The sequence below is a fragment of the Colobus angolensis genome, unplaced genomic scaffold (genome assembly GCF_000951035.1).
Source record: "Colobus angolensis palliatus isolate OR3802 unplaced genomic scaffold, Cang.pa_1.0 Scaffold117, whole genome shotgun sequence".
Classification (NCBI taxonomy): Eukaryota; Metazoa; Chordata; class Mammalia; order Primates; family Cercopithecidae; genus Colobus; species Colobus angolensis.
This window is the reverse complement of record NW_012112808.1, coordinates 5217346-5236334: the sequence shown is the minus strand read 5'-3', so window position 1 is coordinate 5236334 and position 18989 is coordinate 5217346. Positions and strand designations below refer to the sequence as shown.

The window sequence follows — 18989 nt, the reverse complement described above, 5'->3', positions numbered from 1 at the left end:
GGGACTACAGGCGTCCGCCACCACGCCCAGCTACTTTTTTGTATTTTTAGTAGAGACGAGGTTTCACCATGTTAGCCAGGATGGTCTCGATCTCCCAACCTCATGATCCGCCCGCCTCGGCCTTAAATTTGCATTTAAAACTGGCACTGCACAATATAAATGGTAAAATTCACACTAATAATTTAAATTTTTTATTTGTCCTTGGTTATAATGACTTATAATAGAAAATAAAAAGCACCATGACAAGTGGAGGAGGAAGAGAGAGAGATAAAAGAAAGGAAAATGCTTTGCCTTTCAGTGCCTTTAAAAGTACTTTTCTACTGCTTTTTGAACAAGGAGTCTGGCATTTTTCATTTTACACTGAGCCCTGAAAATGCTCTAATTCAGCCTGTAGTTGGCCTAGGAAAAAGGTCACCAAGCAAGGCACTGGGCACTCTCTTGTCCTCCTGTTCCCTCGCTGTACATCCCAGATCATTGCTCCCAAACTCAGCTGCAGATGCAACCATCTCTGGTCCCACCCTCAGAGAATCTGGTGTCATTGGCTTGGGGTACAGCCTATGCACTGGGAATTTTCACAGCAACTCAGGTGACTCTAATGCACATTCAAGGTTGAAAACCAGTGGCTTAGGTCAAAGCTACCAAGTACTAAGCACACCTGCCACCAACAGCCACAGATCCTGCAGTTGGCCTCCCAGCAATGCCTGCCATGATATCAGAGAAGACTGCACCAGCTTCCTACACCAGTGACCTGGTCCTTTATCTATAAATATGAGCCAAAATCCAAGAGCCACTGGCTATTTGAGGGAGATTATCAGCACCAGAGAGAAGGGATCAGGTGAACAAAGAGAACACTGGTCCTGCAGGGCCAACAGTGATTCAGGGAACAGAAGAGATATTTTCAAAGCCCTGCTCCTGATGTGGGCCCCATCTAGATTGATGACACCACTCTCCCCTGGCCCCTGCCCATCTGTTCCTGCTCTGTTCCTCTCTACCCTGGCCCAGTGCAGCAGTTCTCACCTTCCAGGTCCTTCTGCCTCCTTTACCTCACCAAGTCCAGTCTATCTGCCATTCTGCTACCAGAAGGTCACAGCTGAGGAGTACTTCTTACCTTCCCCTCACTGCCAAACCCTCCTCAGTGGCTGTCCACTGCCCACCCCCAAAGGACGAAGGTACAAGCTCCTTACCAGGACACAGCACTGCCACCATCTGGCTGCCTCTCCACCCTCATCATTCTCCCCAGCCCCTGCCTTCTTGCCCCATCAAACTCACCTGCTTTCATTCCCCAGGAGGTTCAAGCCTCTATGCTCATGTCCTGATCTTCTGGGCATGCACCACCCTTGCTCCAAGCTTTCAGACCCAGCTGCCTCTTCCTTGCCCTTCGAGATGCAACTAAGACATCTGTTCTACGCTCAGGGACACCTATTCTACGCTCAGGGACACCTATTCTGATGACCAAGCCCCCACCAAGCCTCCCTGTATTCCACTCACTCCCTCAGCACCGGGCAAATAACATCCTCTCGGAACTGCCCCAGCGTGACTTCTGTCTCACTAAGGGAAAAGCTCTTGAAGAAAAAACCATGGCTTATTGCTCTTTCTAGCACCCACCACACAGAAATCTGGCAAATGAAAGGTAGTTAATAAATATTTATAAAAAGGAACCAAATGGAGGCAACCACCCCCATTTCTACATGTAAAGTTAAGGGTCAAGTACAGAAATGAGCCTCTCACTCAAACCAGTGAAAACACCAATACATTTTGGAAAATATATATTCACGATGTAAATTAAGTTATTTGCATTTGTTATTTTTGAAATACTTGGCCTTTGAGACTTTCCGTTTGATTGATTAGAAGAGCAGAGAAAGTTGGAATTCCATTCCCCCATTGTCAGAGCTTTACTTTGTTCTGCCGAGCTCAAGTTAAAGCCAAATGTAAGTGGTTCGTCTCAGAAGGTCAGGGCTGATGAGCCTGAAATGCAATGGGGTCCATATGGCTCATTAACATGCATGCCCTCCTCTCTCGACATCTGATTTCCATCAGCATACAGAGACTGATGCCTGCACAGTTCCTAAGGGTCCCCAGTGGAGATTTCAAAACCACGTTAGGTTGTGGGTTTTTTCTGGAGAATAAGGACTAAGGAAAAACACTGTTAACAGAGAAGGTCAATGAAGGCACATGAGGAAGGTAGACCTACAAATGGTCAACTGTCAACACCACAGAGTCACAGGTTTCCAGCACCAGAAAGATCTCATAGGATCACCTGGCCCAACCCTCTAACCTGACACATGAAGACACCAAATCCAAGAGGCTCTGTAATGTGACCAAGGTCACTTAGTAGGAGTCCTGACAGAATTCCCAGGCACCCAACTCCCAGACCTGCTTTAGGCTACTCCTCTTTTCCTTCAATTCCTCAAGGGTTTTCATGAGGAAAAACAAAGAAAGGACAAAACTACACTCAGCATCATTTGTATTGCCCCGGCCTTTAACAGAGAGACAGACAGGGTGAATGGTAGATTCAGGACTACAGGAAGCCCAGGGAACCCCCTTGTCCTCCACACTGAGATGCGGCCCACAAGCTCCATGGGAAGGTGTGTGCACAGCAGCAGGCATCTGCACAAGGAGAGCCCCTTTCCTTACAAACCCATGATGACATTCTTCTTCCATGATGGGCATTTCAGCCATCTACAGAACAAATGCCAGACCAAAGCCAGCTACCAAGTCGTCACAGGCGTTGACAGCCACGAAGACGGGGTACATAGTGAAGGTGTGCCATGCCTGCCAACGCCTTGTACCTGTCCAGTAAGGCCTCGCTTCTGCTTTGGTCTCTCCCAGGGCCTTGGACACAAATGTGAGGTAGATGCCTACCAACAGGCCTCCACTATCTGCAGCAGCAATCCAAGGCCTTGGATGGCCTCATTTCAAATGCCAAGCGTTCTACATCTCTATGAAGGATGAAGGAAAAAATACCCTAGGAATTACTATTTATACACTATGCTCAGAATCTTAAACTGATGACTGAAACATGTCCACTCTGTCATAAGCTAAAATACTGACATTTCATTCTTACTGCCTTTAAATATATAGTCCTTCAAACACTATGAAAAATGAACCTATCAAAGCCCCAAACTGACTCCCGGTTGTGATTCCTGTTGTTGCTGTTATTTTTCAGGCTGGAGGCCACAGACCTTTTATCCTTACCCATAACCCAGGTACCAAAACATAAAACCGAACGCCACATTTCTGCAAAACACTATTTCAGCCAGGAATAGGATTCCACTGTAGTGTAAATGTTAAGAAACCTCTGTGGTTCCTTTGTATAGTATTCCACTATTAATAGGCAAACCTGGGAATTCTCCTAGGGATGCGATTAAGCGTTAAAAACAAAAACACCCAACAACAGGCACACAGGGACTTCATTTTAGATATTGAGGCCACATCTTCAAAGCTTGCAGGAGCTGCTATCTAAGTGTATCTCATTTTTCCAGAATTGGTAGGAAGACACAACTGGCCACATGCCTCTGCTTCTGCTCCGGGCACTGCAATCTAGAGTTACACACAGATTTCTCCCTGCGGGTATGTAAATTAGGAGACCAGTTCCTCCTTGTTTCCATTTCCACAGGCAAAAAATGAGATGCTTCAATAAAACTCCTGATGCTGCACTCCTCTCCAAGTCCTGAATTTATCTCTCTCTCACTCTCTCTCTCATCTATCTATCTTTATAGAATTCCATGCACCACAGTTGATTGATTGATTGATTGATTGGTTGATTTAGAGACAAGTTCTCACTATGTTACCCAAGCTGGAGTCCAGATGCACGATCATGGCTCACTGTGGCCTCAACCTCCTGGGTTCAAGCGATTCTTCGTCTCAGCCTTCTGACTGGCTGGGAATACATGCGTGCACCACCACGTTCTGCTAATTTTTTATTATTATTATTTGTAGAGATGGGGTCTTGCTGTGTTGCACAGGCAGTTCTCAAACTCCTGGGCTCATGCAATACTCCTGCCTTGGGCTCCCAAAGTGTTGGAATTATAGATGTAAGCCACTGCACCTGGCCCCATATCCCACGGTTGAGTGAAGTAAGCTGAGCTCTGACCTGATTCCTTTCCTTCTCCTTCCCTTGATTTGCCTAATGTCACACCTCAGTATGGAACTGATTCATCTCAAATCTATCCTGGGTACTGAAATAGACTTGGAATGAATTCCTGAATGGACATCTCATCTCACCTGATGCCAAGTAAAGGAACCAAGATGAGAAATGAATCTACACATCGTTCCAAGCAACTCTTTCAGGTCTATTATTCTTAACCTTTGATGATTCCTCCTCCTGTTTCATTTTATTAAATTCTATCAAGAAAGACATGAAAGAAGCATAAAAGAAAAGTTGGCTGGGCCTACCTGGTATTTTATTCACATGTCACATCTGGGAGGTATATATATTCTGTTTTTTAAATCTGATGGTTTTCCCAAAATATCTCCTTGTTGAAAAAAGCTATATAGTTTTGAGGCAATTTTATCATTAACAATAATTCTCACTCAGTGAGACATAACTTAGAACAATTCCCTGTAAATCTCCCAGTTTAGCCATTTATTGAATAAAATGAGAATTCTACCAACTTAAATATTCTAGAGCCCATATTAACATGTGCTAAAGTAAGGTTTTGCTATACCAGTCTCTGTACTTCTAGTATGCTTGAAATACTTCAAATTTTAAAAACAATAGCAAACATTATAAAGGAGCAATTTTCTATTATCTAGAAAATCTAGATCCACAAAAGGAGATGTAAAAAAAGGATTTTTGCATCATCATTAATAATAACAAAAAATTGCGACCAACTCCATAAATCCATCAAAAGGAAAATAGCTACACAAAATACAGTATATTCATAGGACAGAATCCCATCTTGCAGTTAAAATGAATGATCTAGCTGCATATGTAATCACACAAATGTCCTTGTGGGGTGGGAAAGAAAGCATGTTGCAGAAAAACATAGGCAGTACAGGACCATTTAGGTCAAGCACCTGTGCACATACAAGTGCGTGTACACACACACACACACACACACACACACACACCCTGAATCTAACCTTAAGGAAACATCACACAAACCCAAATTAAGAGACATGCTTCAAAATAATGGGCCTGTATTCTTCCAAAGAGTCAACGTCATGAAAGTCAAGGAAAGACTGAGGAAATGATCTAGAATGAAGGACGCTAAAGACACATGACAACCAAATACAAGGCATGATTCTGAACTGGATCCTTTCACTTTGAAGACCTTCTTGGGACTCTCTTCCAGCATGGCTGAACACAATTCTTCACACAAGATGGTAGCAACAAATCATAGGTGCAGTTGCACCAAATTCACAGAAGATCAATTGAAAATTCTCATCAATACCTTCAATCAAAAACTTTACTCAGATTATGCTATCAAACAAAAACTTGCTTTAGAAATCAATACAGAAGATCTGCCCAGAATCCAGATTTGGTTTCAGAATCAAAGAGCTAGGCACAGATTCCAGAAAAGACCAGACCTGAGACTTTAGAGTCAAGCCAGAGCCAAAAGCAAGATCAACCTGGTAGAGAAGCCAGATGGTGTCATACCATCTATAGCACCTCTCAATTACACACTCTCATCAAGGCATTTATGAAAAACATATACCCTGGGATTGATTCCAGAGAACAACTTGCTACAGAAATTGGTGCTCCAGGCCAGGCACGGTGGCTCACACCTGTAATCCCAACACCTTGGGAGGCTGAGGTGGGCGGATCACCTGAGGTCTGGAGTTTGAGACCAACCTGACCAAGATGGAGAATCCCTGTCTCTACTAAAAATACAAAATTAGCCAGGCATGGTGGCACATGCCTGCAATCCCAGCTACTGGGGAGGCTGAAGCGGGAGAATCACTTGAACCCGGGAGGCAGAGGTTGCAGTAAGCCAAGATTACACCATTGCACTCCAGTCTGGACAACAAGAGTGAAACTCCATCACAAAAAAAGAAAGAAAAGAAAAGAAGGGAAGAAAGAGAGAGAAAAGAAAAGAAAGAGAGAAAAGGAAAGAAAAAGGGAAGGGAAGGGAAGGGGAGGGGAGGGGAGGAGAGGTAGAAGTTGGTGCTCCAAAGTCAAGAGTCCAAATTTGGTTCCAAAATCAAAGATCTAGATTCCATCTTCAGAGAAAAAGGGAACCTGTTGTGTCCTCAGAACAAGACGACCGGGGCAAGATCTCTGAGGGACTTCAAGGTACAGAAGATACACAAAATAGCACCAACCTCACTAGCAATTCTCACTTCTCTAGAGCCAGAACATGGTGAAAACACTCATAAGTTCAGTGTATTTGCTATTATCAACTTGAGTCCCAAATCTCTCTCACGGTCTTCCTGGGAGTCTATCCTTCTGCTGAAACTGCAAGCTAAGACTTCTGAAGAGGGTAAAGAACTTGGCCGGGTGCGGTGGCTCACACTTCTAATCTCAGCACTTTGGGAGGCTGAGGCAGGAATATTGCTTGAGCCTAGGAGATTGAAACCAGCCTGAGCAACATAGCAAGACCCTATGATAAAAAATAAAATAAAATAAAATAAAATAAAATAAAACAAAATAAAATAAATAAAAAGAACTGCAGGAGGCCAAGATAGGTACAAGAGGCACCACACTACCCTATTGACACAGCCTGGATCCAGAGTGCAGCAGACCTTGAGACAATGAAAATAAACTTAATAATAATAATAACAATAATAATAATAAAAGACCTCCTTGGGATAACTGGTAAATTATGAATGGAGTCTGAAGATGGCTGCTAGTAAAATGTCAATGCTAATTTTCTGATTTTGACAGCTGTTTTGGGGCTTCTATAAGAAAATGTCCCTGTTTGCAGGAAATATACTAATGAATTCAGGGGTGAGAAGGCATCAGGCCAACAACTTACTCTCAAGTGATTTCAGAAAATAAAGTCCCTGATACTGCTCTCCCAACCTGTCTACAAGTAAAAACATCATACACCTTATACCATATGCTAAAACTAACTCAAAATGGATCAAATATCTAAATGTAAAGGCTAAAACTAAAAAACTCTTGGAAGAAAACATAAAGAAAAAGCTTCATGATTTAGATTTGGCAATGATTTCTTGGATATAATATCAAAAGCATAGGCAACAAAAGCAAAAAATAGACAAATTGGATTTCATCAGAATTTAAAACTTCTGTACATCAAAAAACACCACCAACAGAGTGAAAAGGCAATCCACAGAATGAGAGAAAATATTTACAGATCATCTATTTGTTAAGAAATTAATATACAGAATACATAAAGAACTCCTGCAATTCAACAATAAAAAAACACAAACCAATTCAAAACTGGGCAAAGAATTGAAATAGATCTCCAAAGAAGATATACAAATGGCCAATAAGCACATAAAAAGATGCTCAACATCACTAATCATTAGAGAAATGTAAATCAAAACCACAACGAGATATACTTCACACTTATTAGGATGACTAGTATCAGAAAACACACACACATACACACAAAAACAGCTAACATTGGTGAGGATGTGGGGAGATCAGAACACTTGTGCATTGCTGGTAGGAATGTAAAATGGTACAGACACTGTGGGAAACAGTACAGTGGTTCCTCAAAAAATTAAACAAAGAACTACCATACGATCCACAACCTGTACCTAGGTATCTACCCAAAAGAATTAAAAGCAGGATCTTGAAAAGATATTTGTACACCAATGTTAACAGCAGCACTATTCACAATAAGTAAAAAGTGGAAATAACCCAAGTGTGCATGGATAAATGAATGGATAGACAAAATGTGGTATACAAGAGAATATTCTGTGGCCATAAAAGAAAACTCTGACACATGCTATGAACATAAGGCTCAACATGGATGAACCTTGAAGAAATTATGCTAAGCGACATAAGCCAGTCACAAAGATACAAATACCTTATGATTATTCATATGATACTCAGAGTGGTCAAATTCAAAAGAAAGAAAATATTATAGAAGGGTCATTGCCAGCGGCTGAAGGGAGAAGAGAATCAGGAATTAGTATTTAAGGGTAAAGTTTCAGTTTTGTAAGATAAAAAGAATTCTGTAGCTAGGCTGGGAGCAGTGGCTCACACCTGTAATCCCATCACTTTGGGAGGCTGAGGCGGGTAGATCACTTGAGGTCGGGAGTTTGAGACCAGCATGGCCAACATGGTGAAACTTCATCTCTACTAAAAATACAAAAATTAGCCAGGCATGGTGGCGCATGCCTGTAGTCCCAGCTATTCAGGAGGCTGAGGCAGCAGAATTGCTTGAATCCGGGAGGTGGAGGCTGCAGTGAGCTGAGATCACTCCACTGTACTCCAGCTTGGGTGACAGAGCGGGACTCCGTCTCAAAAAAAAAAAAAAAAAAAATCTGTAGCTAGATGTGATAATAATAGTTGCATAACAATGTGAATATACTAATATACTAATATATATATGAAACTGTATACTTAAAAAGTTTAGGTTATGTATAATTTAACATAATTTTAAAAAATCTTCTGACATACACGCACCCAGAGATACCATGTGTAAATCTGAGTAAACATATTTTTGTTAAGTCTGGAAGTAAATACATAGAACTTATTAACGGTGCTACCTCTGAGAATGAGAGTTATTGTCAAAAATATTTTTAGTGTATCTTAAACTTCTAAATTCTTAAAAGAATACTGATTTTATGTATTAGGTATAACAAAAATTGATATAAAAATGCCATTTTATGGACTCATGAGAGAAAAGATAGGAAAATAACTGTTTCTACAAAAATACCTTTCTACCCAGGAATACTATAAAAGCTTACTATCAAAAAATAACATTTCTAAATTGTTACTTTCCAGTTAATACACTGCTTGCTTGCTTGGAATTTTTTTTTCAAGTAGTAATTATGATAATAAGAGACTCTTCCCAAGAGAAAATGAAGGGGGCAAAGGGACAACATGAAACTTAAAAAAAAAAAAAATCCTCAGAGCATAAGCCCAGATCTGGTCTGGATTTCAAAATGAAATTTTATAGAACTTGTACTTATCCCCTGAAGGTTTCATGACCCAACAATGACACGAATGGTTAATAATAGCCTTTGCCCTCCCTCTGCAGTCAAACAGCGAAGCAATTCCTGAACAGAGCCACTGCCCGGGGGATATTATGTGAGTATCATGTTCCTGACTTAGCAGGAGAAGTGGAAAATGGAAACAAGGCCACAAACTTAGATCTTTCCATTACACAGAAATTGAGGCTTCCGGGCTTCACTTTCATGATTAAAAATAGAAAAAGAAATTGACTTCACATTTTACGGAAAATAGTCAAAGGAATATATTTTATGTGAAGAATATTCACAGACGTGCCATTCTTTTGTGTTTCCTATTGACAGAAATCATTGCGATGGTGGAGCTAGTGAGGCATAAAGTGGCTGCTGCAAGACTCTTAACCAGCCAGCAGCAAGAGGCACGCTGGAGCCCACAGCAGGATAACCTTCTCCAGTCCTGACTTCCACTCCACCTCTGGAGCAGCTGCCCTCCTCTGACAATGACTCTCCATAATTTCCAAGCTCAATGAACACCAAGAAACATACTTTTCCAAAAATAAATCTTTCTTTTTCTGACAAGCTCCTATGACAGACATTTAGAAATTTCCCTGAAAATATGAGCTACAATAGTATACATAAATCAAATTCAATATACATGTTTCTTGGGCTTTTTATAATTAATGTTTTTGTATTTGGGGGAAAACTGGGCAATAGTGAAACATTTGGCTTCATGCTGACCAGAAAAAAGGAGCCTGCTTCCCTGAACTTGCTTTTTTTCTTAAAAAAAAGAAAAGAAAAGAAAGAAACCATCAAACAAGTTCTGGTTTTTGTGTCCAGACTGTGCCCAAGGATCACTAAAAACCAGGGGTGAACATCGCACTCCTTGATGCCCAATGTCTGATGTCATCATAGAAACTCATGACATGGAATCCCTCCACTATGCTGGCCTTGGAGGCAAGAATGGGGTCATTCTTGCAGTGAACTGTAGGAGGCTGAACTTTGCAGTATTACTCTCTAATGCTCAAGCCACAGTATGAAAGAACCAAACATGAGTCACTGACACAAAAGCTCTACTGTGGAAGGCAGAACGTGAGAGTGGTTGAGGGCCTCCGAAGTGTATCCAGACAGCTCCTAAATGTCCTCTCCGCCACCCTGTCACAAGCCACACATCCCCCAATCCTGAGCCTACACTAAACCCAGTCTTCTCATCCATCTCTGCAAATACACATCAGAGCTCTTAACATTCTAATAGGTCTTTGGCTTACTAACAATAAAACTCAAATTCCTTACCTTGGCCCATGAGGCCTTGTTCCACCAAGCCCAAGTCACAGCTCTGGCCTCAGGTCCTGCCCCTCTCCCTCTCACCCTCCAAGCTCCAGCCACACTGGCCTTTCTTCCACCAGTCACCCTAGAGCTCTGCATATGCTGACCTCTCTGTCTGGCACACTCTTCCTTCAGTCTTCACTGGCTCCCTCTTATCTCAGCATCCTTCCCTAGTGCTTATACCTAAGGGGACCTCTACCCAATAGCATTCTCTACACCTAACCCTGTTGGATTTCTTTGTATCATCAGAATTTTAAATTATACTTGTTTTTGTTTGTTTCCCCACTAGAATGGAAGCTTCATGAGGGTATAATGTTGGTTCAGTGCTGGACCTACATGCAGGGCCAGCACAGAGCAAGCACCCAATAACAATCTGCTGGATGAATATATGGGATGAGTAGGTAGTGGGCAGGTGAGTGGATGGATGGATGGATGGATGGATGGATGGATGGATGGATGGATGGATGGACGGATGAGTAGGCAGACAGATGGACATATGGGTGGATGGATAAGTGGATAAAGGAACAAGCAAACAAACTAACAAACAAATGAGCATGAGCTTTTATTCAAGGGCATTACCACTAGGCAATCCTTGCCACACCATGTCATAGGGAGCTAAAGGCAGGAAGAAAGGCCTTGCCTGGATGGGTACTGAGGTAAGTGTCATGTGTGAAGAGCTACCTATCTGAAATGAACCTTAAAAGATGTGGAAGATGTCAGCAGGTAGAGACAGGGAAGGAGTTCATTTCAGGTGGATGAGCAGAGACACAAAGGAGAAAAAACTGTGATGCTTATTCATGAAACAGTAAATAATCTGCAGGAAACTAGTCTACAATTCACTGTGAAAAGCTTTTACCATGAACTGAATAGGTAATAATATATCATAAAATATGAGCCCTTAATAATTTCCCATGTGTGTTTAAATGTAAATGATCAGCCAACTGCCCATGGAAGCCTCCACATTCATGCATTTCATTGAATTACAATTTCCATGCAGACGCTAAGATGTCGATCATCCTGGGTTTTTATTCTAGTTCCATTAACACTTCGACAGATGAGTAAGGCATTCCATGTCTGGTACTCAGAAAGCCAATAAAACTATAAATTACTTTCAACTACAAGTCTTAAAGAGGCTACACCGCTACAATCTTGCCCAGCCATTGAGCAATCCACATGTTGGGCTCATCTCTCCCAGGAAAAAAGTTATTCCCCCAGCACATGCCTCACTGTCACCCAGTAGACAGGCCGATCATCAGTCACTAACATATTGAGCTGTTGTTGCTGCATCGGCTTTTCCCTGACACATCTGTAATTGTGTTGAGAAGGCACCATGTTCTGGAAACATTTTCATCACTGCCTGTGTGGTGGGGGGAGGAGGTGTTGGGAGACTGAGGGCTCGTTGATGAATAAGAACAGCCTCACATGTGACCTCAATAATCAAGCAAAGCCATCTTGCTTCCTGGCAGCTGCAGTAACACAGGTTGTAAAGTATTTTTAGACATTTGGGGGTAGGGAAGGGAGGGCAGGGTGGTCCAGAAGAAACCAAAGCGTGGAGCAGATGATCATTGCAAGGCCTGATTCTGTCTATTCCAGTAGTTCTCAAATGTTAGTGTGCTTAGGAGCGCACAAAGACCTGGTTAGAAACATAAATGGGCTACTCGCCTGCTTTCCAAGTCCAGACACTCCAGGAACTCTGGCTCGGAAAACCTGGGTGGGCCCAGGACTCTGCATTTTAGTAAGCACCATGGGTGGCTTGATGCCAGTGGTCCTCAGTCTGCCGTTTGAAGAACACTAACACCAACCCCTGGATGACCTTGGTAGAGAAAGAATATGTAAGCTCTGCACACGACAGCCCCCAAGTCCACCAGCATTTTCACTTCTTGGGACCTAAAGAAAATGTGACAAAAGTCCTGGGCCCCTTTCTCCCAGCAAAAGGCACTTGCACACATCCACACACACAAAACCTGTGGGATAAGCTCAGACCAGTCTATGAGCCCCTAAGAGTCTACCTGATCCAATTCACACCCCACTGGCCCATCCCAACCTTCTCTTAGAGACTAAGATTTAAAAGATAACTACCTCATCAGTCATTACAGACTACACCTATACTGCAGCAAGCTGGCAAACACCTCTATGTAGATGAGTGTTTTATCTACACCTTTTAAAAAAGCATGGTAAGAGCTGCATTTTTTAGATTTCTATCACTTCCAGATCATTCATTCTCTCTCCATTACTAATGTAAATGTTTCGGCAAGGTTTTCTACAAAACACCACTGACTGGCAGAACATTTTTCTACAACTACCCGGGACTATGAAGCTCCTGGTAAATTACTTAACAAGCTAAGAATTCCCAATTAAAATATTGAGTTTGTTTAACGAAATTATTGCTATGCACAATGTACAAATCCATGGAAGGAAAAATTCTACCTCTCTCCCTTGAGAATAAAAAGGATGATGTTAATCTTTGGCAGGTCAAGTCAGTAAGGTAAGGAGTTTGTTTCTTTAACACACACACAAATGAGATTATAAGATTAAAATAACTAGGAATCTGCCCAAAACATATATACAGGAACAAACAAAGCCCTTAAACCTTAAATGCACTACCCCATTAGTGTCCTGAGAGATTGGTTTAAAGTAAAACAGATGTTTTGCTCTGGTTGGAGATTAGAAATGTCTTATGTGTCAATGGTAGAAGAGAAACAGATCCTAGTTTTTAATTTACCAGACATATTCCAATAGCAGAGAAAAAAACTCTTTTAAATTTTTGCAATTTCCTTAACCTGTGCTATGGATTTAAGACAGTAAGGTGAAAGTCAATTGATTAATCAATTCATCAATGGGTCCCCAACAAAGAGACAGTCATGCCAGCCTTGTAAAGGCTTCTTTTTAGCCCAATAGGAGTTGACTTAGGATGACCACCTATTTGGAAGCAAAATTAAAGTGATAAAAGTGATTCCTTACAGCTCTCCACCAGGAAGAAAAACATCTGCTAAGCTCCCACCCTTTCATACCAAATATTCATGCAATAGGCAGGCATTCCCCCAGGCACTGACAAGGACTCAGGATACATTCTGACTGTGCAGAGCAGTGGGCTGGGCTGAGTGAGGTCAGGAACCCCCACCATCTCTACACCCAACTCACTCCCCAGAGGGTTGAGCTGATCTCATAATTCATGGAAAGCAGGTGTTCAGACAGAAAGGATCAGAAATCCAGGTGTGGTTCCATGTGTGGTGAGAGGTCTGGCCAGGTGGCGCCCTAGCCCTGCTAGGAGGCCTTCCATGCGGCAGCCTAGGTCCCAGAAGTCAGCATCACTGACAAAGACTACACAACAGCAACAACTCTGTAATGAGGACGCTTTGCTGAGTTCCCACTACTGTTTTGGTGATACTTCAGCATAAACAAAGCTGGACTCTCAGTCAACGTTTGTTCAATAAATTAATATAACAAAGTGAACTAATATTACTGGAGTAATTGACAGGATCTGGCTACCATCTTGGCAACCAGACTTTAAAACATACTCCTGCAGCAAGTCAACAACTCGAGCTTGGTTCAGGCCATGTGAACACTGAAGCTGAAACCAACTGCAATTAGGGAGCTAGAATCTATAATTCAAGCCTAAAAACAGAGTGAAAAGGAGTACATTTAAATAACTGTTCTTCCATGAATAGATGCAAAGTTATTAGTAACAACATAATTCTTCCTTATATTCAGAGTACTTCTCATTTGATTTGTTCCCCAAACTGAACTATATAGCAAGTGAGAGCTCCCCTCTGTGCACCTGTGATGGGGCCACCTGGTAGAAGCAAGCCACCTGTGTGCTCATGTGTCCTTCACTTCACCTCTGGATTCCACAGCAGGTAATGAAAAGGCTGCCCCGTCACTGGAAGTATAAATAAATAAAAACCAAATGGAATTCTTTTCCCCCACAGCCCCTTACCCTACATATTTCTTTCAGATCCTACAGAAGCCATGAATGTCTCAACTCGACATTCCAAGGTCCAGGCACAGGGATGAATGCTTGCTGATAAGACAAGTATACAGAGAAAATTATGGACAAAGCAACGGTGATACTCAGAGGAGCGTAAAATTAATAGCTCTGTAAAATTAAAGGCACCAGGTTTCACTAGCCAACTCATCCCAGTGATTTGTCAATAAACACGTCCGTTAACTCAAACATGTATATTTGAAAGTTCATTTTTTTAGCTCCTTCCAGCATTTCAATTTAATGACGTCTTTAATGGCACTAAATAAATGAGAACGTAAATAATTAATGGCAACACTATGAACTAAGTGGGCCCTAGGCCCCAGGGAAGAGTCCTTCAATTACCAAATGGCCCTTCTCATCAGGAAAAACCTCCATCTGCTCGCCCATCCATGTGAGGCTCAGGAAAACAAGCCCTACTCAGGGGAAGGGCACTTAGGATTAAAACAAGACAAGAATAAGCTTCCACCATAGAAATGGCAGGCTAGAGTGTTAAAATCTCCCAATATCTAGCCACCAATGGAAGAGGTCATGTACAAGCAATCATGCACTAGGCAGTAACAAGCAGGATGTTCCTACCAGAATCGTGTTCTCCTGCAAAAAATGTACCAGGAAAAACCGCAGTCAGTTGGTTCTGCTTCTGCTTCCATGTCCTGTTCCCTTTGGAAATACGTCCTTTGAAGCAAGAATGTAATGTCCTCCTTCCAACTTCTCACTGCCAGAACATAGCATGAAATCCATGCAGCAGCCTATAACGTGATGGGTATGCTATATGGAAAGTATGCACGTGTTGCAGCAGCCAGTTCTGCAAACAAGCAGCGGCCCAGTTAGAAAGGCAAACTGCTGGTTACCTTTACCAGCTCAGTCTTCACCAGCAGTAGCTGCATCACATAAGCAGAGCCCTGAGATTCTTGAAAATAAGAATCTACCCCTATTTGAAATAGAAATTTGAAAACAATTGGGAATCCCTTCTACTTTCCATATCCTTAAAGGTCAGCTAAAACCTCCAGTCCCCTAGGAGGCCCGCTCGGCTGGGCAGCAACAGCAGTAACAATGGCCTTCTCTGAACCTGGGACATTCATAGACACAAGAAATATGTAGGGTAAGGGGCTGTGGGGGAAAAGAATTCCATTTGGTTTTTATTTATTTATACTTCCCGTCAGCTGTGAGCACCACTGCTAAACAAACACCACTCCTCCCGCCCACAGACATCTCCTAGGATAGGGCAGTGAACAACACTCAGGGAGCTTGAGTTTTATGGGTGGTATGGATCATGATAGCAGATGGTGTGAAGTCTCTGAAATAAACCACCAGAGCAACAGGGCAGAGTGGCCGAATGGGTCTCCTGGGAACTGCGGGGGTCAGAGAATCTTGGAGAATGAGGAGGAGACTCTGGAATTCAGACAAGAGCTCCGAGGTAGGAAAGAGCTTGACCTTTTCAGCAAGGGAGAAGAGGCAACAGCAGATAGAGTAGGTGAAGTGTAGGGATGGAGGGAAAGATGGCCACAGAGCAGGCAAGAGAGGGCCACGGACGCCTGGTCACTCAGGCCCTGAGAAATGATGGCAAGGAATGCAAAGCTTCAGCAAAATGCACTTGGAAGGCACTGAAGAGTTCTAAGGATGAGTACAAACTGAATGGTCTTGTAACCTTTCCTAAGTTGCCTTACTGTCCACCTCTTTCACTGGCATTAACCTTTCAGGTTTATGTTGCCCAAAATCTATCCCTGGTTGCACAGGCTGGGTGGCAGCAGTTCCTTCTCTTCCTCACAGTGCCTAGCACACCATCAAATACCAAAATGACACTTGGTGCTTACGTACACACACAAATACATGCACACACACCCACATGCACATACACATGGGCACACCCATCCACATATACACACACACACATATGCACACATATACATCCATATCCATACACACACACCTACATTGTTCATTTGTTCAGATAGTTTAAAGAATTTATTTATATTTTAAAAGAACATGCTAAAAGAATCATTTTTCTATAATGTTGAAATTTGCCAAAAGAACCATTTTTCTGTAATGTAATTGTAGCAGTTTTCATTACTGATTGGAATATAATGGAAAAATAAAACACTGAGAATTAAAAGCTTGATAGAAACACATGTTTATCTATCAGTAAAAAGAATTTGGCTATGTTCTTCCTATCAACACAAAAGCAAGCAAATTAGCTATTTGCTCCAAGAGGAAGCTCCTTCTAATTGAGAAGAAAAGGCAAAGAGAGGCCCCAGGCACAGGCCAGCACCAACCTAACACAGGACCCTTCCGCGCCTACCCGCCGCCACCTACTGGAGAGCTGGGGGCAGAGCGCAGTGCAATGCGCAAGGTCTGAGGCTTTTGGGGATCAGGAAACTGGTCCATGTAAATGAAATTGACACAAGACAATTTGTGTATTTAAAAAGAAAACTCCTAAAGGATTCAGAAATAACTAAAAGTCTTTTTTATCCTTATAAGTGAACATGGCTCGATAGAAGTTTAAAAAATGCCTACTTGAGGATTTTTTGATTTGGGGACAGAAGTTTATTGTATAAAGTGTACAACATGATGCTCTGATCTACACACACACAGTGAAGTGATTACTACAGTCAAGTAAATTACATGTCCAGCATCTCACACAGTTACCATCCTTTATTCTGTGTGTGCTGCGAGTTCCTAAGTCTACTCCAGAAGTTCCTAAATCTACTCCCAGTGCACAATATGATACTGCACTCCTTGTGGTGTACATTAGATCTTGAGACTTACTCATCCGAAATAACTGCATCTTTGTATCCTTTGACCTAAACAAGAAGAGAGTACTGGTTGAAAGAAAGTTGAAGATTCTAAAGGCAAAAGGTATTATTCTACCATTTCCAGAAAAATATTTAGAATGAAAAAAAGTTAGACTAAAATTTTTCTCCAAATAGAGTTAAAGCAGAATAATAAATGAAAACTATGGGATAACGATCAAACAGAACCAGAGGGAGTAGCCAGAGGCAAGAGGAAAACCCAGAGAGAATGGCGTCCTGGGAAACAAGGCTCCAGCCATTTCCAGGGGCAAGTGGGCAATAGTGGCAAGAAAGGGGTTCTGAAAAATGGGCATGAAATAAAGCAATGTGAGGTCACCGGGGCCCTCGGTGAGAGCCTTTATAGACCCAAGGACACTGAGGCAGAGCTGAAGGGGGGAAATGGAGGCATTTCTCAATTGGAGACATTTGGGCATATTTAAAAGCCAATGGGATAAGATGGATGACTGTGAGAGGCAGACTGACCTGACAAGAGGACCGAGGGCTTCCAGGAAGCTGCTGAGGAGGTGGAAGGGGTAGGCTCCAAAGCCCAGGTCGGTCTAGCCCCACAGCCGAGCAACCCATCAGTCACACAGGGCCCCATCTTCAGAGGGGCCCTACCTTTGGTTGTATGCTTTGTTGTCACCATCTTGAAATTCAAAATAATTTTTTAACAAGGAGCCCCACATTTTCATTTTACACTGAGCCTCTCAAATTATGTAGGTGGTCCTGGCCCAAGGGAGAGGCTGGCCTCAGCCCAGGAAAGGGCAGCTCTGCTACCACACTGGCAGGAAAGGTATGGAGAAGCAGAATCAATGTCATCTGCTGGCTTCTTTCCCTGCAAAGCTGAAAGAGAGCTGCCTTCTGTGAATGAGCCAGAGGACAGACAAGGGGAGACATCTAACATGGAGACATCTGGTAGATTTCACCTGAACCAAGTGATAAGGCTAGTATCACTGGTAACAAGACAAATCAATACCACATACCTCCTGGTAGGATGTACTATGAAGGGCACAAGATCACTTTTGTACTATTTCCTATTCCTGTCAACATGCATTACCGCCGGGCGCGGCGGCTCAAGCCTGTAGTCCCAGCACTTTGGGAGGCCGAGACGGGCAGATCACAAGGTTAGGAGATGGAGACCATCCTGGCTAACACGGTGAAACCCCGTCTCTACTAAAAAAGTACAAAAAACTAGCTGGGCGAGGTGGCGGGCGCCTGTAGTCCCAGCTACTCAGGAGGCTGAGGCAGGAGAATGGCGTGAACCCGGGAGGCAGAGGTTGCAGTGAGCTGAGATCCGGCCACTGCACTCCAGCCTTGGCGACAGAGCGAGACTCCGTCTCAAATAAAAAAAAAAAGGCCAGGCATGGTGGCTCAAGCCTGTAATCCCAGCACTTTGGGAGGCCGAGACGGGCGGATCACGAGGTCAGGAGATCGAGACCATCGTGGCTAACACGGTGAAACCCCGTCTCTACTAAAAATACAAAAAACTAGCCGGGCGAGGTGGCGGGTGCCTGTAGTCCCAGCTACTCAGGAGGCTGAGGCAGGAGAATGGCGTAAACCCGGGAGGTGGAGCATGCAGTGAGCTGAGATCTGGCCACTGCACTCCAGACCGGGCGACAGAGCAAGACTCCGTCTCAAAAAAAAAAAAAAACCATGCATTACCTTAATACAATCATAGAAAACCCAAAGTGAGAAACATTCTACAAAATAGTAGACTAGTACTCTTGAAAAGTAACAATGTGACAAAAGACAAGGAAAGGCTGAGGAACTGTCAAAAATTGGAGAAGACCAAGCAGAAATGACAAATGCAGTGTGGAATCCTGCATTATCCCAGAGCAGAAAAA

At 42.8% G+C, this 18989-nt stretch overlaps 1 protein-coding gene and 1 pseudogene across 1 annotated transcript in view; one reads left to right on the top strand and one right to left on the bottom strand.

Moving 5' to 3' along the window:
- The window catches only part of DTD1 (D-tyrosyl-tRNA deacylase 1), a 124404-nt gene that overhangs the window by 97716 nt on the left and 7699 nt on the right, over positions 1-18989 (bottom strand). The gene's annotated exons all lie outside the window — the stretch shown is intronic.
- LOC105526874 lies at positions 5299-6309 on the top strand (annotated as a pseudogene).